This window comes from Periplaneta americana, chromosome 12 (assembly GCF_040183065.1).
Source record: "Periplaneta americana isolate PAMFEO1 chromosome 12, P.americana_PAMFEO1_priV1, whole genome shotgun sequence".
In the NCBI taxonomy this organism is placed as follows: domain Eukaryota; kingdom Metazoa; phylum Arthropoda; class Insecta; order Blattodea; family Blattidae; genus Periplaneta; species Periplaneta americana.
The window spans coordinates 76,795,910-76,820,827 of record NC_091128.1 but is presented as its reverse complement, the minus strand read 5'-3'; the positions used below and the strand labels follow the sequence as shown (position 1 = coordinate 76,820,827).

General features: G+C 33.9%; 1 protein-coding gene across 10 annotated transcripts in view; it reads left to right on the top strand.

The window, feature by feature from the left end:
* Positions 1–24,918, top strand: part of LOC138710572 (uncharacterized) — a 124,637-nt gene that overhangs the window by 74,238 nt on the left and 25,481 nt on the right. The window contains exon 1 of one of the 10 annotated variants that reach the window (XM_069841562.1): positions 10,381–10,536. The exons of 6 other annotated variants lie outside the window; for them this stretch is intronic. The gene's annotated coding sequence lies outside the window, so the exon portion shown is untranslated. Of the gene's footprint in view, positions 1–10,380; positions 10,650–24,918 lie in introns of those variants that run through there. 3 more of the 10 variants (XM_069841565.1, XM_069841563.1, XM_069841566.1) reach the window with 3 other exon arrangements.

Here is a 24,918-nt window from a genome sequence, read left to right as displayed (position 1 = left end):
TACAATTAATAATTAATATCTGAAATTGAATTGACTAATCTGTAATATAATTGATAATTTCTGAAATTAATTGATATTCTCTGAAATACAACTGGAAAAGGTGTAGTGTGTTTTATTTAAAATTCATGTAAGTTATATACATAATCCGACCAAATATTTCCAAGACTATTGTATGGATGAAGACGATGATTAGGGACCATATTTTGTCCCAGGTTATACGGAGATAAGGTTAGTTGTTCATAGACTATATTGACATGACGTCATTATTTGGTGCGTGACACGGGTACTATCAGGGAACACTTGCATCTTGTTTGTTCCGTGTCCCGACAATTTGTCCCAGACGTTTGGTACTGCGACAATTGGTCCCAAGTTTGTAATTCGCACCAAACAGTTCGTACCGCAATAATAGTTAGTACCACAATAATGGTTCGTTCCATTGTATATCGTTGACGAGGCTAGAACACTTTACGGAATTGATTTGACACCGAGTCATATTTCCACGGATTATGAAATCATCTCACAGAACGCTATCCGAGATCTACATAAAATGGCAGTTGGCTTAATATTTATGTCAATATATGTCGAACTTGGAGTCAGAACACAAAGGGAAAAATATTAGAGGAGAGGAATTCGAGCCGGTGCTCTGGATTGAACTTCGGCGTAGCTCAGTGGTTAGAGCACTTGGTACGTAGAACCAAGGACCCGGGTTCGATCCCGGTGCCGGAGCGAATTTTTGTCCTCTAATAATCGCCATCCGAGATGTTTCCCACACTGTAAGCTGGCTGGATGTCTTTTTCACATTTTGTGGTGTTAAGTCCAGAGTGAAGGTCTAGCACCACTTCAAATGCAGGAAGAACGAGTGGGGCTACGGGACGAATTCCACGCCGCTATAGCATTGGCTTTTATATGATGCGGATAATGATGAACAGGACATTAAAGAAGCCTTCTACTTGCTGAGACGGAACAGTTCACTTGATCTACAGATTACACCTCAAGGAGAACTACGTACTTGGTCGTCGCAGATCTCTAGTCGCCGGACTCCTCTTTTCCCTATGGAAGTGTGGAACTGCTATCAACGTGTTGTAGCGGGATTGCCGAGAACCACGAATCCCGTTGAAGGTTGGCACTATAGGCTAAATCTCCTAATGAGGAAGTCACGTCCTTCCTTTACAGAATTTCTGGGTAAGCTACAGAGTGAAGAGGCTGAGATTTGCCTTCATATTGGTCCACTCGAAATTGGCGCCTCTCCAAGGAAGAAGAAAAGAAAACAGCTGAAGTGTACCGACGAATTGAGCGTGTTGTAGATCGTTATTATAGATATAAACATAATGGTACTTGAAAGCACTGGGTCATAATGTTATATAAAATTATGAAAAAATGAATTTGGGACATAATGTAATCTGAAATTTTGATTAAATAAATTTGGGACATGTGACGACATGCTTATTGGTGACAAATAATGTGGGTACTAATTGTTTCATGATACCAATAGCCTGGGACAAATAGTTCTGGTACGATTTTCTTGGGACGAATAGTCGTAACTTCGTTTGTGCAGCAGTTGGCGTTCTATTCATGATTCAAAACTAGACCTCGATACTGTTGAAAATGCATTGATACCACGATGACCTTTTCTACAATTTAAATTATTTGTGCATTTATTTATTTCATTTATTTTACTAGTACTGGCAGAATTAAAGCCATAAGGCTTTTAAGAATTTCACTCAAGCAGTACAAAAATGCATAGCAAATACAAATAAAATCAATATAGAAAATAATGGAATAATAGTAAGAGCAATAATAATAATAATAATAATAATAATAATAATAATAATAATAATAATAATAATAATAATAATAATAATAATAATAATAATAATAATAGTAGTAATAATAATAGTAGTAATAATAATAGTAATAATAATAATAGTAATAATAATTTATTATTATTATTATTATTATTATAACAATAATAATAATATAAATATCTTAGTTACATCCTAGATCATATATGTAACAGATAACTCCTCGCTACGTTAAAATCGGCAGCACTTTGAAGAGAACAACCGCCAGGGTCGCCACCCGTCCGCTGTAAACGAACACGAGATGGCAGCACAGTCGCTAATGCAATTCAAATGGGAATTATGACGTGACTCCTTATGTAACAACTAGATGGCAGCGTAGTAAACCTGACAAAAGTTGTTAGCCACCGGCGTGGCTCAGTCGGTTAAGGCGCTTGCCAGCCAGTCTGAAGCTGCGTTCGGGCGCGGGTTCGATCCCCGCTTGGGCTAATTACCTGGTTGGGTTTTTTCCGAGGTTTTCCCCAACCGTAATGTGAATGCAAGGTAATCTATGGCGAATCCTCGGCCTCATCTCGCCAAATATCATCTCGTTATCACCAATCTCATCGACGCTAAATAACCTAGTAGTTGATACAGCGTCGTTAAATAACCAACTAAAATAAAAGAAACAAAAGTTGTTAATCTCAAAGCCTATAAGCCCGACATATCTGTTACATATATGATCTAGGGTTACATGTAAGAGTTAAACCAGCAATAGACAAATGTTTAAATAAACGGCCCAACATAGCTAGCAAAAGATTAAATGAGATTTACAGAGCCATGATTGAAGCAAAGATATTATATAATGTTGAGATATGGGGAAATTACTTATCAGAAGTAAATATAGACAGAACAAGATCTAAATTTTATAAGAAATATTCGGGGATCCCGTGGAATGCCTCAAATATAGCAGCCAGATTGGAAATGGGGATGGAGGGTAGTAGGGGAAAAATATTAGTTAGGATAATTAAATTTTTGGGTTATATCGTAGAGAAAGAAGAAAATGATACCTTGTAAAGATGTTTAAGGTGCCTACAAACGATGAAAACTAAGTCAAATTGGATAAAAGAATTAGAAAATAATGTAAGCAGTTTAAGACTAAATTGGTTATGGCAAGAAGGAAATTGGGGAAATTAATATAAATTTGATAGGGAAAATTATAATGGAGAGGAGTAATGAGATAGTGAGACAGGAAATGTTTAGCAATTTAAATAGTAAAATCATTAATAGATTACAAAGAAATGAAAATCATTTGGGGACAGGAAGAATATACAAAAGTTAACAACAGGGAAGAAAGGATGAGACCAGCGTGGTGATTAGAAATTTGGAAGCTAAAAAAATAGTTGAGGAGACATAGGAAAAGATATATGTCTTTTATTTAATAGAAAAGAGGAGGCATTACACATTTTGCTACCTTGTCCAGAAAATGAAAGAACATGAAACATTTTTATTCAGGAAGCATTATTAAAACTAAATATAGAAATACCGTATAGTAAATTGTATAGAACAGTAAACGGAAGAAAATTTAGGGAACTCGGAAAATTTTTGTATATAGTAAAGAAAAAATAGGAAGAGAAAACTAAAATATAAACATATGTTTATAAGAAATGTTAAATGGAAAGAGTTTTGTTAATAAATAAATATAATGATTACATGTACTATAGAATAGTGATAGTTGTGAAGAGTAGAGTGTAGTTGTATGTATGTATTTATTCACATTGCAAATGGGTAAATACCCGGTGGCAGTTGCAGGAAATTGGGGAAAAGGGTGGTTTCTTTGAAAACAGAAATGTAACAGGATCACCATTAAGAAATTATACACAAATTCTATATTATTTTGGTGGCAATAAATATACACATACACATAAAAGTTAAACAATTGCAATTTAGTGTTAAATAAGACAATCTGGATCGAAGAAATGATTAGCATAATGAAGGAAAATTGACATATTAAAGGGAAATATTCTACAAAAGTAATCATATCCTAGAGACGAAAAGCTGTCTTTCTGACATTCGGCGTTTGAAAGTGGTCAAAATCTGAAGCCCTTTAGGCTGTGTACACTAAAATACGCTATTTTCACTATTTACACTGTTATAAAGAATGAAGGCTTACATTGACCAAATATTACTTGCACTATTGTACACAATTTACAAAAAAAAAATAGACCATAATATTATGAAATAAAACACTTTGCATTACAATACACAACACTGTACAGGAGCTTAATAGTGTAAATCACGTGTGTTCAATGTAGACTTACATTCTTTATTATAGTGTAAATAGTAAAAATATCGTGTTCTAGTGTACATAGTTTAAATAATTGAAATTGTAAATATTTGTGTAATTGTTAAAGTTGTTCATATTTTGTTCTGTCCCATTTTACGAAACAAGAGTCTATGAGCCGTTAGTCAAGTACTTTGCTTGCTAGATGGACGTGCGGCGTCCATTTAAAAACTCAGTAATACTTAATCTTGTAGCCTCCTGGGATAAAGTACAATCCATGATGATGATGATTATGATGACTATGATGACGATTATGATTATGATAAATGGAAAGGGGAAGAGAACCACTTTAAAAGGTATGCAACTCTGCAGCCTTACAAGGGAATTTGGGGCTGTGAGGAAGAATGTATGTGAGCTCCAAATCTGTTGGACACCTGTCTCAATTTTGTTTGTTCACTGTTACGTTGAAGAGTGTGAAAACCTTAAAAAATATAAATAAATCAATCAATAAATCAGTCAATCTATCAAACAATCATTCAATCATTGTCAAAACTTCAAGGTAGAGTATTACGAAGATAGATGTTTTCAACATGTACATATCTATTATTGGAGAAAAATTTATTATTGGAGAAAAATTTGTTCCGGCACCGGGAATCGCGTGCAAAGCTGAGAGGACCTGGGTTCGATTCCTGGTGCCGGGACGAATTTTTCTCCAACAATAGGTAGCCTATTTACATGTTGACTGCATATAGCCTTGGTTATTCAATGAGGATGGCGAGGCCTCATATATGAATATACAGGGACATCATTTTATTTTTACTAACATTTCCAATATTAACCTGACTATACCTTTGGAGATTGAGAAGCAGAAACACTGTTTGCTACTCCCTTCCACGACCGAAGTTTGACGACACTAGTGTAAAATACAATACAAATAACTTTACTGGGTATAGGGTGGAAGAAAAGTAATGCATCCATTTACGTAAACTAGAAAATGTTACGATTTTGAGTTTGATCACTTCCGTCGGGTTTTTATTTAATCAAAGTACAGTAGAGTATTAAGAGTAAGTGTTTTAACTCACTAACTAACTATCCAATCGGACGTATTTATTATGCAATGTATAGTATTCTGTCTACAACACATTAGCATACAATATTTACAGTGCATTTAAATTTTAATAATAATCAAAATATGGATATTTAAACAAATTATTGAAAATGGTGGTCGTTCATTTCGATACAGGCTTCAGTTCTTTTGTGCATATTATCAAAACGTTTTCAAGCATATCTTCTGAAATTGAAAGTATGGTTAATTTTTATATTTTTGTAGGATGTTTAGCAAACACAACTGTGTCACAGTAATCTCAAAGAAATAATGCCAATCACTCAAATCAGGCGACATGAGGGAGCCATAATCCTACGTCTGTTGAAATAATTCTGTACCTACTCTATGACAGTGTACCTTACGTACTGTCAATTCAATCTTCACATCTGCCCGATCCGCATAGATAAATTTACTCAAATATGCTATATACTCTCCGTCCATGTGGTTATGTAGGAGGGTCTTATTTAATTAATTGGACCCTTTTATTTAAGTTATTTTAAACAATTGTATAATATTACGTAGAAGTCCAATTCCTAACAGCAAATGTTTTCAAAAAAGAGCTAAGACAGCGCAGCCACTAGCTTTTACAGAAGAGCCAGAAGAAACGGGTGGGGGAAACCGGGATGTGACGTAACTAAACGGACGCACAGTACCTGTGCGAAAATATGATTCAGTAGTGAATGAATGCTCTTTCTTCACTGAAAAATGCGATCATATTTCTGGAACATACTATACTCACTCACTCTGTACTGTTTACGACTTTGATTGTGTGTGGAAGTTTGCTACTAGAAGGAGTGGGAGTGAAGTACATTAAAAAACTCAGGTACAATAAAAATTGAAGTAAAAATAAAATGATGTCCCTGTATAATACAATTTTGTTTAAAAAAGAATGGGGTTTATTGAGGTATAAACTTAAATAATTTCCGTATATTCAGATAATATGGCCTTCATTTTTTCTTTATCTAGTCTGTCTTCCAGACAGAGACTGAACAACGTTCTTGTGAATTATGTTCCAATTTTTCACGTGTAATGTGTATATTCGGTCTACATTAATGGGAAATATGAACGAAATTGTTGGAACGGAAATAGCACCGGTCGCCATGCAAATATTAAGACAGCGGTTCCCAATGTGTGGGTCTCGACCCTCTGCGGAGTCGTGTAAATAGCTGAGGGGATCGCAAGATTATTTACAAAAAAAAATTAGAAAACACATAATTAAAAAACAACGTAAAATACAGAAATAAAGTCCACACCTATAGAGTAACGGTCAGAGCAGGCCTGCACAAGGTTTGCGCTCTCCGAGCCGGCTCACAGCTCATGAGCGGAATGCAGATATTAGCTGCGCTCTGTATAAGGGTGGACTGGAAGAAGGAGTGATCTCGTACAAAATATACACAAAAGGAAGTACTATTACGAGTGCTTATGAAATGAATTCCCGTTCAGTGTTTGCAAAACTATCTTGGACTATTATTAATTAATACAGAAATATTTATTTCACAGAAGTAATAGAAATTCTATAGCTACTTAAATGTACAATATCATTTCGTTATATTTTTATTTATCAGTACATCAGAACGAGGTTTTATGCTGTTGGCAGCTGAAAGGAACAGTAGCCTACTGATCGTAATGAAACATCAGTTACAGATGTTCGATGTCTGCCTTTATTAAAGTTGATTATAGAAAACAGTTGCTCATAAATACAGGGACATCACTTTATTTTTACTTGCATTTTTATTGTACCTGCGTTTCTGAATGTACTTGGCTCCCATCCCTTTCACTAATGTTCCTGCTCCCGTCAGCCACACAAACTTACGGCCGCTGTTACATTCGAAGTCTGCTAGCAGTGAAGTAAACAGTCCAGAGTATAGTGTGTTTCAGAAATATGGTTGCGTTTTCTATAGAAGAAAGAGCCTACCTATATCATTGAAGCTTATTTCCAAGGGCAGGTATTTATGGAGAGTAACTTTATCATTTGTGTTTTTTAATACTGGTGTCGGCGGAGATTGTTGGAGACTGATTTGCACTCTTGGGGGGTATTAATGGAAATTTTGAAAAATACAATTATTTTGTAATTGGAGTATTAACTCAGTATGAATATTACTTTCCAGATAATTAATATTAAAGGTTCGTTGGATTCTGGTAAAGGTGTAGTATGGCCAATAGACAATATTTGTTGGATTGAGACTGTATTTAACACACAAGCATTAAACACGAAAAAAAACTTTCAGCCCTCAAATTAACACTTTCACATTATTAGTGAAATGTTGAATTCTCCGTCTTTTTTGTTCACTAATGTAATCAGAACACCTGGAATACCACTTCGCCTGGAATGCCTACTTCGATATTATAACAAATTCAAAAGAAAAAAATAGTCCGAAAAAAGAACTCGGAATATGAAATTCGCTATAAAACGACACAATAATAATAATTCGCGAATGTGTTCATATTTCGCTATTAGAACTCTATTTCGCGATTTGTCGTGATTATTTTATCCGCATATTATTAATCAGAATCACTTAATTCGTAAAGATTAGTAAAAATATATTATATATCTATTATGTCGTTATTTTCGCGATCTCTATAAACACCTGGTCCTGCTTATTTCGCACAGGTACGGTGTGTAGCATGACTGAATAACTTTATCTGTGTGCACTGAGCAGAAGTGAAATTAGAGTTATCGAAAGTACGGTAATATGCTGAATAAAGTAGCCATTATATAATAAATACAACCGCCTGAAGAGTTGAGTTTGTGAAAAAAAAACTGTTACTACTCTACTGTATTTTGATAAAATACCGTAAAAGTAATAAACAAACTGAAAATCGTAATATCGCATTTTCCTGCAACGTAAGTGGATACACTACTTTATTCTCCTCCTATAGCTAGTAAAATGATTTGTTTACATATTGCACTAGTAACACCAAACTCCTGTAATGGAAGGGGGTAACAGTGTTTCCGAGTATAGCCAGGTTAATGTTAAAAATATTGGTAAAAATAAAGTGATGTCCCTGTATAAGTGTTGAGCCAAACATAGCAATCATTTTCACAGTCAGCCTGTGTAGTCGTGGATATTATTACTAATGTTTAGTCTTGTAAAACTCAACCAGGCTAGTAGTATTATTCAAACGATCTTTAGCCCTTAGGTCACATTGAAGATCAATAAGTTCGAGCTGTACATCGTTAAATGTTAAATGTTATGTTCCGTCTTTTAGATTCCTCCATACTATACTGTAGCAGTAGGTAAGCAACGTGAAACAGTTATTGAGAATAGGCCTACACACTGCACTCCAGTAGATAGCTGAGTGGTCGTTTCCCTCTCCTCTACGTAAAGAAAGTCTATGTCATTCTGACGTATCTTCCTCTCCGTTTCGGCGAGCGGTAAACACCGCTCTCCCGCTGCGAAGGAGCGCGCGCGGTCGTTGAGCGCTGTTTGTGCAGGTCTGGGTTAGAGCGTCTGGCCGCGAAACCAGGTGGCCCGGGTTCGATTCCCTGTCCGGGCAAGTTACCTGATTGAGGTTTTTCCAGGGTTTTTCATCAACCGAATGTGAGCAAATGCTGGGCAATTTTCGGGCTGGACTCCGGACTCATTTCACCGGCATTATCACCTTCAGCTCATTCAGACACTGAATAACTTAAGATGTTGATAAAGAGTCGTAAAATAACCTACTAAAAATATAGAAATTGTAATTACTAGTTATAAAGTAAATATTCATTAGTGCGATAAATATGCCTGCTTTTCGGAAAGTAGCTTGTCAAACCTGGACTCTGGATTCGATGCACACACACGGTGATATCAGGTACACACTTCGATGCGGAAATTGATCGCAGTTCAGAGACTGTTCCACCTCGGAATAGCTTGGGAATCATCATGTGCGCTGTGTTTACACGCGTGCATTTACGTAGAAAGAGATTCGAAGCCCGATCTTTGTAACGAGAAGAATGAGCCATAAAGGCTTCGTAAGAAATATGTCATTCCATGACATACAAATACGTCGCTGCTACGAATCTCGCATTAACCCGAACGACACTTACAAAAATTCAAGCTACAGGAGAGCGATCATTTTCCGAGTCAAAGGATGTAAAAGTTCAAGGACATACCTCGCTTTTGCTTTGATGGCAATTATAAACCAGAAACTTATTTTGCATAAATACGAGATTAAAAATACGCAGTACAAAATATTTAAGAGCTTCTTTAGCAAGCTCGAGGTATTCTTGCATTCTTTTCATCCAAAAATAGTTGATGCAAAAAAAAAAAAAAAAAAAAAAAAAAGTAATTTCCACATTACCTCTGATTGAACTTCTGGCTAATATGTAGGGGAAATCAGCCTAAAATGACGTACCATTTTGTGTTTGGTCTATAATGATAGCCTGAATGATGATGGTTCTTAGATTATTTTATGTGAAACATTTGCCTCATGTAGTTATTTATCTCCTGTTCTCATGTTAATGTTTTTACATTGATATAAATCATGATACAAAGTACATTCGTGAAGTGCCTGATTGAGTGGTATAAAATCAAATAGGATGGAAAGTTCAGCTGTAATCAATGTTTATGGTACAAATTGTAGCTGCCCATAGTGGTAATTATACAATGGACAGCTACAATTGATACCGTGGGAATACTGGTCACTTTAGACGGGGACAAAAGTAAGAGATTACAGTAAATAGTGAATGAGAGTAAGGGAAAGAGGAGGATACAATAATGAGGGAATATAAGTAAGAGGTATGAATCTAAATTGTAAGAGCGTCTACGAAAGGCATATCTGTAATGAATGAAATTGTGGCACGAGATAAAAATTGTGAGGTCCACATTACATGGATGTAAGTAAATGTTGACATCAAATATATATATATATATATATATATATCATTAGGCCTATATCAATTAATTAGGGTAAAATTACTATAATAGTTTCATTATTAATACAGAAAAGTTAAAAGTTGTTTAGCAAATTAAACACGTTATTTTATGTAGATCTACATCAGCGAATACAGGTTCACCATATTCAATGCCCCGTGTTGAGAACGTAACTGTCTGCTAGCTAGGGTTTCAGACCCCTTGCACATGCTTCCTGTTTACGCCCGCTTCGAGGAAGTGTTGATGCATTGGGCCGGTAATTAATCGCCGAGCCGCGTGTTGTGTTTAGCCGAATCTTGGCGGCCGGCGGCGGCGGAGTGCCCCAGAATAGACACTAAAAAGCGTCATAATAGAGCGACGCAGTCAGTGAGTGGCCGCTTCGTCACCGCGGCGGACGCATTCTTCAGTTACTGGAACCACAGAAATACCGCAATGACTAACAAAAGACTTGTTACTAGGGATTGCACTCGAACCTGTGTGCCGTGATCCAGTTGCCAGTAGTGAAACGTTTGTGTAAGTGTTTGTGAGCATCAGTGTTTAGTGCTTTAGTGTTCACTCGCATCTCTTCCGCGAGAAACGCAGACAGAGATCTGTAGGACAAATATCAGATCACCCCTCTACTGTTGGTAAGATTGGAACTGTGATGAGGAAACAAAAGTCAAGTGTAGAAATCGCAAGGAAGTATTAAAATCAACAGAAATTCAAGCGAATGTTGGGTAAACTTGATGAATATGGGTGATAAAATTGCTCTTTTTCATCACAAGTACCTAAAATATATTTTTTCTCAGAGTCTCTAAGCATCAAAAGAATATTATTGAAAACATTTGTTTGGGCAACAAACTCTTAACTTACTAACCAGTGAAACTTCCAACTACATTGTTTCAATGAAATGTTATTAACTGTTAACGAAAATTAGTATTATATATTTTTCCCCACAAATATCTGCCCGTCACTAGGATCCAGAAAACAGCAACACAACAATTTTTTAAAATAATTACCAATATTGAACTTACATAAATTAATAACTTGAAGTACATTGGCTGTTTGTGATAGAGTTTGTATAGTATGGACATTCATGATATATCTTGGTGTGCTCAGGGGTTGGCCTACTTTGCAATTTTTCATGTTTGGAGTGTAGATTTAGTGAAGTGAAACGATGTGACTCTAGCTCCGAAAGGAAGACCCTTTACTTCCCACGCATATTTAACAATCATAGCTCTCACTTAAGTGAGGAATGTAGGGTTCATAAATTTCCTTCTTTTCTTCCTGAAATACGAGTTTGATTTCTACTGCAAATATTCGATCCACCTATGTTAAAATTACAAAAGTCTATTTTTATTTATTTATTATTTTTTTTTTGTTGGTAAACTGTTTCTATGGATATCATTAAAACTTACACGCACTGCCTTCTGGAAACGTATCTAAGTATGGGGCTTACAGCTAAGTTGTCTCTGTATAATTTGCACAACTAACTGAAATTTGTACCTACATTTAAAAATTGTATTATGTTCTTTCTGCAATTATTGAAGTGGTTATGAAAAAATAACGTATAAGACTGATCTCGAAACTGTACTTTTCTTTGCTCTTGTCCTAATTTAAGCAACTCGTAAAAAAATCACCCCCTTAGCACCTTGTTATATAAATTATTAATTTCTCTACGAGTCTAAGAATACAATATTTCTGTAAACACTTCCAATTGTTTAGTGAAAAATGAAATTATTCTTTTCTTTTATAAGTTTTCCGTGGCAATATTTCAGTTGTAGTCCGGGGATTCTTACTTTATAGACTACTCTAAAGATGAAACCTAGCAATTTTCTCCTTGTTACTACATACACATCCTAATGAATAAAATTATAGTAATTTTCTAGTAGTCACTTTGAATTTTCTTTTACTAACTTTGTTTCGAATTTTGGCAGTTACTTTGTAACTGCATCGTTTGCCCTTGAAGAAGCTGCAAACATTTACGAAATAAAAGTTACTAGGGAATGTTATTTGAAATGTGAACGTAATTAATAATTAATAGTACTTATATTAATTAATCTTAATAAATATTGCTATAATAATTAATAAATAGCATACATTTTAAAGTGGTATTCGATTTTCAGAGATCTTACTAGTGATTTCGTATGGCCAAACAAAGTTCTCATGCATCGTAAACTGTTTAGTCAAACCAATGAATTTCATGTTGCCAGACTAAATACATTTTATAATAATAATTTTGTGTAAACAAAAGCCGCCCTAAATAAGGGTTCAATAGATCGACCTACTAATCAATTCACAATGAACAATGATTAAAACAATTATGTATGTGACAATTTGAAAGAAAAAAACATTAAGATAAATGATAAGAAAACATGGGAAATCATTTAAAATAAAGGTTTCTTGGGTACAAATGATTACTAATTATAGCTAAGGATGATTTTAATTCATGAGATCCTATGGCATCAATCGTTGCATCAGAAATTTTAAATAGTTTAAGTTGATTTAAAGTTTCTCGTGGAATCGTGCACCGAACATGAGTCCAAAAAGTGTCCAATGTATGATGTGGTATTGTGCTCCGAGATGCTGACGACAAGGCTCATATATGACTTGTTTTTCACGACACACCTCTTGTGGCTGTTGCTCATGCATCTCAAAACGGAATAATCAATTAACCAATGAATCAGTCAATTATAAATTATTACTATTATTATTATTATTATTTCCATCATCATCATCATTATTATTCGGTACATGGCATTGTGATTTTACCTGCTTTGGTGATATCTGGTAACAGTTGAAAACACTGAAAAGATGGCCGTATTAGCTTCTTAGGAAATAATTTTACATGAATCTCACTGTAGCTATTATTGAGAATTAAACTTAACTTTGTGTTTACATATCAGTATCTTTCGATAGAAATACTTAGAGTTATTTGGTTGGAAGCAAGTCCACTTTTGGTGCCTCCACAACATTCCGTTTTCATTTCGAATTCTCCAATTGCTTAGTGATATCTGGAATTGATTTAATGTCTCCGCAATAATCCATTTTCATAAAAAATTGCTTCAGGTTTTAGAGATCATTATAGAAAGTGCAAAGAAATACTAAAAACATTTGAAATCTACGCCGATGTTGAATAAACTTTATGAAACTGGTGGTAAAAATTATTGATCCATAGCCGTTAAAGCTAGTTGTCGGATCCTGATTTCGCTACTATGCTGATCCCCAGATTCATTACGATATCTGGGTGGGCGCCAGTCCCATACACTGGCCGAAATTTGATGGGAAAGTTCCTTCCCCATGAGGACTCGCACCGGTCTTCATTCTGTAACAGAAGTCCAGGTATGAGATCCTAGAGCAGATGCTGCTGTGCGGGACATTTCATGACATAGGCTACTTCCACTTGTTTATGGAGAACTAATAGGACTCGATTTATATGACAAATCACTTTATTTAGTAATGATTATTTATATGTCTTCAGAGCACTTGTTTTCTTAATCAGAATTTCTAGTGCTTTACTAAGAAGTATTTTATTTTTGTCTCTCTACAACATTTGGTTTCCACTTATTTCTGCACAACTAACCATATATTTTTGTGTGTCCAGAACATTCGGGTATTTAGTGGGAACTATTCATAAATTTGTGTCTCCAATACCCTCGGACCTCATTATGAACTTTCCACTTATTAAATGAGAACCAATCATACCTTTGTGTACCTTCAGCGCTCTCTAATTTAGTGAGAACCAATCATACTTTTGTGTGCCTTCAACGCTCTCTGATTTAGTGAGAACCAATCATACTTTTGTGTGCCTTCAACGCTCTCTGATTTAGTGAGAACCAATCATACCTTTGTGTGCCTTCAACGCTCTCTGATTTAGTGAGAACCAATCATACCTTTGTGTGCCTTCAACGCTCTCTGATTTAGTGAGAACCAATCATACCTTTGTGTACCTTCAACGCTCTCTGATTTAGTGAGAACCAATCATACTTTTGTGTGCCTTCAACGCTCTCTGATTTAGTGAGAACCAATCATATTTTTGTGTGCCTTCAACGTCTCTTATTTAATGAAAACCAATCAGACTTTTGTGTGCCTTCAACGTCTCTTATTTAGTGAGAACCAATCCTAGTTTTGTGTACCTTCAACGCTCTCTGATTTAGTGAGAACCCATCATACTTTTGTGTGCCTTCAACGCTCTCATATTTTAGTGAGAACCAATCATAATTTCCTATATCCACAACACTTGGTTACCTATTTAGCGAGAACTATTCATACTTTTATTTCCACAACATTTGTTTCTTTTTATTTTTATATCAGGATTTCTAATGGTTTAGTGAGAATTATTTAGGCTATGTGCTTGTTTGTCCACAACACTTTCGATCTTCATATCAAAATTTCTAGTAATTTGCTGACGCTTATTTTTATTTCTGTGTCTCAACAAGATTTAGTTGACCACCTCTGTGGTGTAGGGGCCAGCATATGCAGAAAACTCGGGTTCGATTCCCGATCGGGTTGAATTTCCTGGTTGAGGTTTTTCAGGGTTTTCCCTCAACCGTAAGGCAAATATCAGGAAATTTCGGCCACAACATCCCTGAATATCATTGGCTTCATTCATCACAAAATAATATTAATAAAAAATCAGTAATACATCTACAGACGCCATCTAGTCCATAACAATATAACCAGTACTCAACAATAGTACACAGGCCTTCGGATTTCACGGAAAAGATTAATTCGCGATATGACCAAAGATGTGAAAGCGAGTATAAATAACGGTAAAAAAAGATTTAGTTTTCATACCAGAATTTCATGTGATTTTGTAAGAATTATTAATAAATTTCTGTATCCAAAACATTTGATTTCCATAACAGAACTTACAGTTATTTAGTGAAAATAATTTATATTTTTGCAAGCTCACATTCGGTTTTCATATAATAATTTCTAGCGATTTAGTGAGCTGGGTTTTCATGACAAATTTTCCAGATGTTAATGAGAACTATTCATATTTTTATGTATCCATAATACCTAGTTTTCATGTGAAATTTTATAGAAGATTATGAGCAAATGCTAGGTAACTTTCGGTGCTGGACCCCGGACTCATTTCACCGGCATTATCACCTTCATCTCATTCAGACGCTAAATAACCAAAAGCGTCGTAAAATAACCTACTAAAAAAAATTATAGAAGATTAGTGTGAATTACGTATACTTTTGTGTTCACAACACTCAATTATTCTGACTAACTTTTCAGTTGCGTAGTGAGAACTATTCATATATTTGATTTTTGCACTACTCGAGTTTTCATATCAAAATATATGGTCACATTGTCATGTCTCCTACATTCTACTTTCATATTAAATTTTCCAATTATTTAGTGGGAACTATATTTTTGTATCTCACAACACTTGGTTTTTGTATCAAAATATCTAATTATTATTTTAATGAATGAAAATTTAGCCTTTTAGGTTTTCATAAGAAATTCAATTATTTAGTTGATACGAGGTTTATTTTTACAAACTTTCCAATTATTCATTGAGAACTAGGTAATTTTTTGTGTTTGCATAAACATTTGGGCTTTTATAAGACATTTTCAATTGTTTAATAGGCATTATATTTATTTACACCTTCAAAACAATAATATGTTAATATGACAGATTTCTCAATTATTCAGTGAGAAATAGGTACATTTTTGTGTTTCAAAAAGTTTCCAATGATTGTTTAGTTGGTACTTGATTTATATTTTACCTTCACAATATCTGGTTGTTAGTATGACAAACTTCCCAGTTGCTCAGTGAGAACTAGATTAATTTTTTGTGTTTCCAGAAGGCTCTTGATTTTCAAAGAAACTTTTATAGTGTTAGCGAGAACTGGATTTATATTTGGTCGTGACAAGTCTAGATTGTTTGTATGAGAAGGAAAAGTTTCCTTGCTATTTAGTGAGAAGACTTACTCGTGTGTTCGCAACTCTTTAGGTGTTCATAAGAAAACTTCCAATTGTTTAGTAAGAATTGTATTTATTTTTGGTCTCCACATCACTCGCTGCGTGTGATGAACCTTCCAGATGTTCAGTGAAATGTAATTTTACTTCTGTCTGCTTACAATATTCACTGTGTTTTATAAACTTTACAGTTATTTGGTAAGATATAGGCACGCACCTAGCGGGGTTATTTAGGGAATATATCCCCTCGAAACAAATTAAATAAACTGTTTCATTGGATAACGAATTCTTAGGTTTCAAAGAAAATGGTTGTGAGAATTCCAGTGGTCAAGTTGTACTGAAACATTTAAAAGTGTACTTTGTAGATTTTGCTATTTATTTGTTAGAAACATGAATGTTGGTAAAGGGAGTCATCAACACTTAGTGAACTTTGTTGTGAAATCATTTTCATATTGGAAAAGTGCCAACAGTGGATTCAGACGTCAAGATTCTTACTTACAAATGGCTTTTAAGGAACCCGGAGGTTCATTGCCGCCCTCACATAAGCCCGCCATCGGTCCCTATCCTGAGCAAGATTAATCCAGTCTCTATCATCATATCCCACCTCCCTCAAATCCATTTTAATATTATCCTCCCATCTACGTCTCAGCCTCCCCAAAGATCTTATTCCCTCCGGCCTTCCAACTAACACACTATATGCATTTCTGGAATCGTCCACACTTGCTACACTCAGTGTTTGGTTTCGTAATAAGCTGTTTTTTACGGTGATGGGTTGTTAGCTCTTCGCCCAACCCCCAAGCTGGAGGACCACTCCTTATCGGCTGTCCACGACTGCTTATTCAATATATTCGCAGCTACCCTCCATATCTGGAGGCCGTCTCCTCTATCCGCAACCTGAGGACGCGCCATGCCGTGGTGATAAGGACCCACAATACAAGAATCTACTATCACAAAATATGTCGTTTATTTGCAGACAATTTTATAATTGGTTTGAAAACAGACGTGAAAGTCTTAAGTTACAAATGGGTGCAGACATTTTGGACCAAATAATAAAAAAAACAGGCAGAAAGTAATTTCGACTGTCAAAACTGTTTGTCTATATTTTGTGGTAGACAAGAAATTGCTTTAACACTCGACGCTTACCTAAACAGCAACCAGAGGAAAATGGCAGAAACTTCTGTAAGCTAATTTACAATTCATTTTAATATATCAATATGCCTGGTAAATTACTAATAAGTATTTAATGAATTTCAATCTTAAGGCATATAAACTTGCAAATGTTTATTTGCTATTTAATAACAATATATGAACGTTTTCGCCGTTTAGGGCATCTTCAGATATAACAAAAACATTATCTGGACCTATGATAACATATTATGCAAATAACAAGGAAAATAGAGAACAATATATGTGGTACATGAAATTCATGAGCTTTATGTAGATATAACATGAAACAGGATGAATATTGAGATAATCTTTGAATTTGAACTTAGACTGGACGAATATTTTATTTTATACGTATAGCTCATGTTACAATTAATGTACAATGTTTAAAATTTGTCAATGATGTTAATTTTAAATTTAAAATGATGATAATAAAATATTTAAAGTAATCATGGCTGAAAGTTGTCGTAAGTTACAAGATAGTATGCGTAGTTAATGTTCTTGTGTTTTTGTAATTATTTCGCTTAGAGAGGCCGTTGGCATTTGAATGAATGTTGTTTGACGCTAATGACTACTTTACAATTGATATACAGTGATTAAATTAGTCAATGTTAAAATTTAATTTTATAATGAAGATAATAAAATATTTAGAGTAATCATGGCTGGGAAATTGTCGTAAGTTCAAGATAGTTTTCGTAGTTGATGTTGTGTGTTTTGTAATTGTTTCACCTGAAAATAGAGATTAAGAGATAATAATAAATGCAAAATATAGACAAGTTATTATATAGAGACGCAGATAATTATTATTATTATAAGATTACTCGTTAAAAATGTTGTTTATGTTAAAGAATTACTGTTGGGTATAATTAGTTGAGATATTGAATAAATGCTCGTTGATTGTGAATGTAGTGGAATGTACGATAAATTTCGTAATAGATAAGTCATGAGTTGGGTATGATTTTTAATCATTCATTGAAAATTAATAGAAAGATCAATATTATAATTCGTAATAATTAGATGAGCTATAATACCAAATATATGTAAAAGATTTTACGGCAGCAGTAATAATTATTATAAGATTACTTACTTAGAGGTCATTGACTTTGAAATGGCTACTCTGATGTGATGACATCCTATTACGTGTTCTCAGGTTTATTGAAGTATAAATGAAGAAGTTCTATAACTGAAAGAATATTAACTATTAATTTACTTTCAATTTTGATATTGGGATATAATTGTTTTAATGAATTTTGACGGCATTCGAATACTTACATTTGTGTGTACTGGTGTTGATGTGTTGGAGGTTTTAAGAGAACTGAAGCCTAGATAATCGTGTGTATTGAGGCATGTAACGGCGCAAGAATATGAAAGGAACTATTTGAATGGCGTATTAAGATCAATGTGAATAGGTCTGTTTTAAATTGCATACAGTGGATTTTTAAGGTTTAATAAATTTTCGTTGATTATATTTTGATCTTTATTATGGTAGTAGGCAATGAAGAATTCTTCTGCTGCATTTATGAATTTATTGTCATTGTATGTTTTTAGGATACTTAATTAAGTACTTATATGTAAAAGATTTTACCTCCAATTAAGTATCCTAAAAACATACAATGACAATAAATTCATAAATGCAGCAGAAGAATTCTTCATTGCCTACTACCATAATAAAGATCAAAATATAATCAACGAAAATTTATTAAACCTTAAAAATCCACTGTATGCAATTTAAAACAGACCTATTCACATTGATCTTAATACGCCATTCAAATAGTTCCTTTCATATTCTTGCGCCGTTACATGCCTCAATACACACGATTATCTAGGCTTCAGTTCTCTTAAAATCTCCAACACATCAACACCAGTACACACAAATGTAAGTATTCGAATGCCGTCAAAATTCATTAAAACAATTATATCCCCATATCAAAATTGAAAGTAAATTAATAGTTAATATTCTTTCAGTTATAGAACTTCTTCATTTATACTTCAATAAACCTGAGAACACGTAATAGGATGTCATCACATCAGAGTAGCCATTTCAAAGTCAATGACCTCTAAGTAAGTAATCTTATAATAATTATTACTGCTGCCGTAAAATCTTTTACATATATTTGGTATTATAGCTCATCTAATTATTACGAATTATAATATTGATCTTTCTATTAATTTTCAATGAATGATTAAAAATCATACCCAACTCATGACTTATCTATTACGAAATTTATCGTACATTCCACTACATTCACAATCAACGAGCATTTATTCAATATCTCAACTAATTACACCCAACAGTAATTCTTTAACATAAACAACATTTTTAACGAGTAATCTTATAATAATAATAATAATTATCTGCGTCTCTATATAATAACTTGTCTATATTTTGCATTTATTATTATCTCTTAATCTCTATTTTCAGGTGAAACAATTACAAAACACACAACATCAACTACGAAAACTATCTTGAACTTACGACAATTTCCCAGCCATGATTACTCTAAATATTTTATTATCTTCATTATAAAATTAAATTTTAACATTGACTAATTTAATCACTGTATATCAATTGTAAAGTAGTCATTAGCGTCAAACAACATTCATTCAAATGCCAACGGCCTCTCTAAGCGAAATAATTACAAAAACACAAGAACATTAACTACGCATACTATCTTGTAACTTACGACAACTTTCAGCCATGATTACTTTAAATATTTTATTATCATCATTTTAAATTTAAAATTAACATCATTGACAAATTTTAAACATTGTACATTAATTGTAACATGAGCTATATGTATAAAATAAAATATTCGTCCAGTCTAAGTTCAAATTCAAAGATTATCTCAATATTCATCCTGTTTCATGTTATATCTACATAAAGCTCATGAATTTCATGTACCACATATATTGTTCTCTATTTTCCTTGTTATTTGCATAATATGTTATCATAGGTCCAGATAATATGTTTTTGTTATATCTGAAGATGCCCTAAACGGCGAAAACGTTCATATATTGTTATTAAATAGCAAATAAACATTTGCAAGTTTATATGCCTTAAGATTGAAATTCATTAAATACTTATTAATAATTCTGTAAGCTAGTTTATTAAGATTTCGTGTGGATAGTGCCGATGTTATTAAAGAAACATGTGAAACTAATGCTTCATATAGGCTGCAAGTCCCAACGTTCAAAAAGTGATCTTGAAACAGCTTGTAAATGTACTTAATAATACACATTATTTAGTGTTTTGGCGAGAGAAATCACTTAATATTATGTAAGGTATATAGATTGTGTTACATCGTTATTTGTTGTTCGAGAAGATTTTCTGGTGCATATTTGTTTCCATGTATGATCGAAATTAATCATTTTGATTACCACAATCATTACTAATCTAAGAACTCTCGGCATAATTTTGCAATACATGAGTGGCCAAGGGTATGATGATACCACAGGAATGAGTGGACATTTGCAAGGTTGCGAGGATGTAATAAGTGAAACGTCCTTATACATTATACAGTGTGTTAATTAAGTATGGAATATTGCTAATAACTCTTTATATATTCATTTTATTAAAAATACCAAAAATAAAGTTGTTGGAGATCTCTAACTAAAACTTATGACAGTGGTTTCACAAAAAAAAAAAAAAAAAAAAAAAAAAAAAAAAAAAAAAAAAAAAAAAAAAAAATTATTTATGTACAGAGTGTAGCAAAAAATAACATTATTTTAAATTGCACTCTATATTAAATTTTACATATTTGAAATCTCCATTCAATTTTACATACAAATAGATGTTTGACTCAGCATAAATGATTAATACTCTCTTGTAAACGTTATGGTTCTTTCAAATGCTTTGGTAATGTAACACAAAATAAATGTGTGTATTCATATGGAGTAAGCCAGGAAACAAACAAAACAATAACATAACGGACATCTGAACTCTAATAAGAATTAACAGCTTCTGCATGGTGATGTTATCCCAGCTTTCAGACAGTTGTTTCGTGGTGTATGTCAAGGAAACATCTGGTTTCAAAAAGATGGTGCACCTCCACATTATGGTAAAAGAGTAATGGATTTCCTCCTTGGTAGATGGGTTGAAAGAACAGGACACATTGAATGGCCAGCTAGATCACTTGACCTCAACCCATTGGATTTCTTCCTGTGGGGTTACTTAAAGTCCAGGGTGTATCGTGATAGACCGAACAGTATTGAAGACCTAAAATTAAGGATTAGTAATGAGATGGAACTGATCTTTCATGAAACTGTGAGAAAGTCAATGGACTGCTTTCGTGATAGACTGGAGCATTGTTTGGCCGTGAATGGTTCTCATTTTGAACATTTGTTATAATTTTAAACATTCTTTGAAACAGTTGTTATTTTTTTTTTGTTTCATGGCCTACTCCATATAAATACACACATTTTATTTTGTTACATTATCAAAACATTTGAAAGAACCAAAACATTTACAACATTTACATTTATTCGTAATTTCTGCTGAGTCAAACTTCTATTTGTATGTAAAATTGAATGGAGATTTCAAATGTGTGAAATTTAATATAGGTTACCATTTAAAAAAGTGTTACTTTTGCCACACCCTGCATATGAATCAATACTTTTGTGAGACCAAAGCTATAAATTTTGGTTAGATATCTTCAACAACTTTTGTTTTTGGTATTTTTCCATAAAATGAATATATAAAGAGTTATTAGCAATATTCCATACTCAATTAACACACTGTATGTCTACTATGCAAATCACTTCTTGACTGTGGCACTGCGTGTCAAGTACAACAAATACGAAACTGTCTCGGGACAGTTCTGCAGTGCTTGGGAAAAGTGGCATAAGTCAGTTTCCACAAACATTTTTTATTAATTTATTGACAACTTACGGAGCATCTGCTCGCTTAGGAAAAGAGACATAAGTATTTCTCCCATTACAATAATTCATACAGAAGAAAACCAAATCGACATAAGCCAATGTGAAGACAATTTTTTTCCTTCTCCTTTAAAATTAACATTTTTTGACTTGTGCCACTTTTCCCGAGCACTACAGAGTTAAGGAATTGATTTTTTTTTTTTCAGACAAATATGAAGATATTCTAATTCCCACTGCCATGGAAATGAATCTGAGTGCTCGGAGAACAAGGCTAATAAAATTCTTTGAAGCTTGGCGGGTGGAACATTAGGGCGCATTATTTCCCCCCCCCCCCGGTGATAACTCATTTTCACATTTTTGTGGCTCAAGTCCTTTCTCTTTGGGACGATTCCCTTAGCATCCTTCATTCCCCCCGAAATTATGTTCTGACTACGCCTCTGATAGTCCCGCGCCGTGGCGACGTGGTCTAAGGCATCTTGCCTAGGACTTGCATTACGGAATGCGCGCTGGTTCGTGTCCTCGTGGGAAAGAAATTTTGTCATAAAATTTCTGACAGTGTATGAGACCACCCAACAACGTGATGCACTTGGGGAGGTAAGATAGGTAGCGAAATCCGATTACGAAAGCCAGCTATAATGGCTGGAGGGATCATCGTGCTAACCACAAGATACCTCCATTCTGGTTGGATGATCTGCTTCGGCATGTGGACGTGAGGCCAGCAGCCGACTGGTCGGTCATGGTCTTTCATGGCTGTCGTGTCTCGAATTATTATTATTATTATTATTATTATTATTATTATTATTATTATTATTAGTATTATTATTATTATTATTATTATTATTATTATTATTATTATTATTATTATTATTATTATTATTACGCCCCTGGTAAGATATATATTTGTATTTTCGTAACACAGAATTTTCATGACAAAATGTTACCAGAGTTGCTTAATATAACTCAACGTTTTGCCATTTATCTGAAAGACACTTAAGTTTTCATACATATCATGTTTGTGGGAACTACTATATACTTATTTTTCAAGCCTATCACGGTACAAGCTTAATGTTATAACATTCATAATTGAGTAAACAATTGGCAAAAGTCGTTATATCGACTTGAATTTTTTTGGCTAGAGCGGAAAGACTTGTATCGTTTTTTTTTCTCATTCATCATCATCATCATCATCGTCGTCGTCGTCGTCATCATCATCATTTACAGGTCTAGTATTAGACCCTAGTTATTTGTTTGGAGACTTGAATGTATATAGAATTTCCCTACGACATATTAGAAGCCTATCGATAGGTAGTCCAGTGGTAAAGATGCTACAGACTGCATATGGTATTTCCTCTATGTAAGATGAAATTATTATACCACCATAACTCGGTCCCCAGAACCTCATTGGTTAAAAACAGGTTACACCACGGGAAAGTGAGGATTGTATTTGGGTAGGAGCGGTGATGAAATACACTTCACTGCCCCTTGCAACCTTTTTCTCATTCAGGGTATCAAAAGATATTTTTAAGGATAAAAAAATTGTTAGTTAACAAAACCTGTATAATATGGCATGAGAAATACAAGTTACACTTATTAAAATAAAATTCACTTGTCTGGTTTGCGGCTGGACAAAGGATTTAGCAGATTTTGGAATTGAAGTGTCTGCTATTTTATTTTCTGTGTAGATGCTAATATAATTAAGTCTTGGATTTGGGCTATGAAACCAAATATAATTCATCTTGAATCTTGCGTACACTACTTTTAACACTTAAATATAAATGATTGATATAATTTTATAGTTTGAAGGATTTTATTACTCTATTAATATATACAAAATTGCATACTGTGTATTAGAAAACACCACTTTCTGTTATTCATTAAAAATATACAATGTGTTTTTCTCCTTTAGTCCAGTGTTTCTAGTTTAATAAAAAAGAACAAAAAATCAAATAGTCTTGTTAGGGTGAGTCTAAACTATGTTACTTTCAATCTCTATCATCTTATTAATCGCCTCATCCATCATTATTCTGAAAGTGAAACTGATAAATTAGAACAGAATAATGAGAAAAGTAACCGGTGTTATCAAGCTCCCCCAATATATATATTCAAACTCCGCAAATATGCTTCACGGTCGAAACCATAACAACGGGCGGTGGTAAATTGCACTGGGATTCACACTTTCTGTATGTAAACTATACTGATTTTGATTGTTGTAAATTGCACTTCTCATTTTATTAAGTTTTGGCCAACATTTTTGCCCGGTCTGTACACTCTCGACAATCGATACATCGCCTTGCTTGAATTTGATAGGGTTTGTCTTCGTGAACTGATTCCTTCATGACGTAGGCTTTTGCTGCGTATTGAAACTGATGTTTGTTTATGAACAGACTCCAGTCACTTTAGTTATGTGTACTCTAACGGCGGGAATGCCTGTTGCTACTCTTGCTACTAGTGAAAGAGGAAGAGAGTTACTCATTATTGACGATTTTAAATTTTACAAAGATAGTGAACTTAAGTCTGGTGAAGTGAAGTGGAGATGTACACACCGAAAGTGTAACGCAAAAAAAATATATACGGTAGGAAGCAATAACATTGTTAGAAGTGAGTTAGTTCATAACCGTGATAAAGAAGTAAATAAGTCAGAACGCCAAATTGTGAGTGCTATTGCAAAACGTAAAGCAACGGAAGATATATTTTCGTTGCCGAGTAAAGTAATTCGGACAATTCTAAGAGAACTTCCTTCCCAGAGTAATAATTCTCTTGACAATAATGATTTATATCGAATAAAAAGAAATGTGTATAATGCACACGCAGGAAGATTTATTCGAAATTATTAAGCAATCGAAATGAAACTCACGCTGTAATTCTTTCAAAGCGCGTTGTAACTAATAAAGGAGAAGAGTTCGTGCTCCACAAGCCTAGCGGTATTGTTATTTTTAGTTGTCA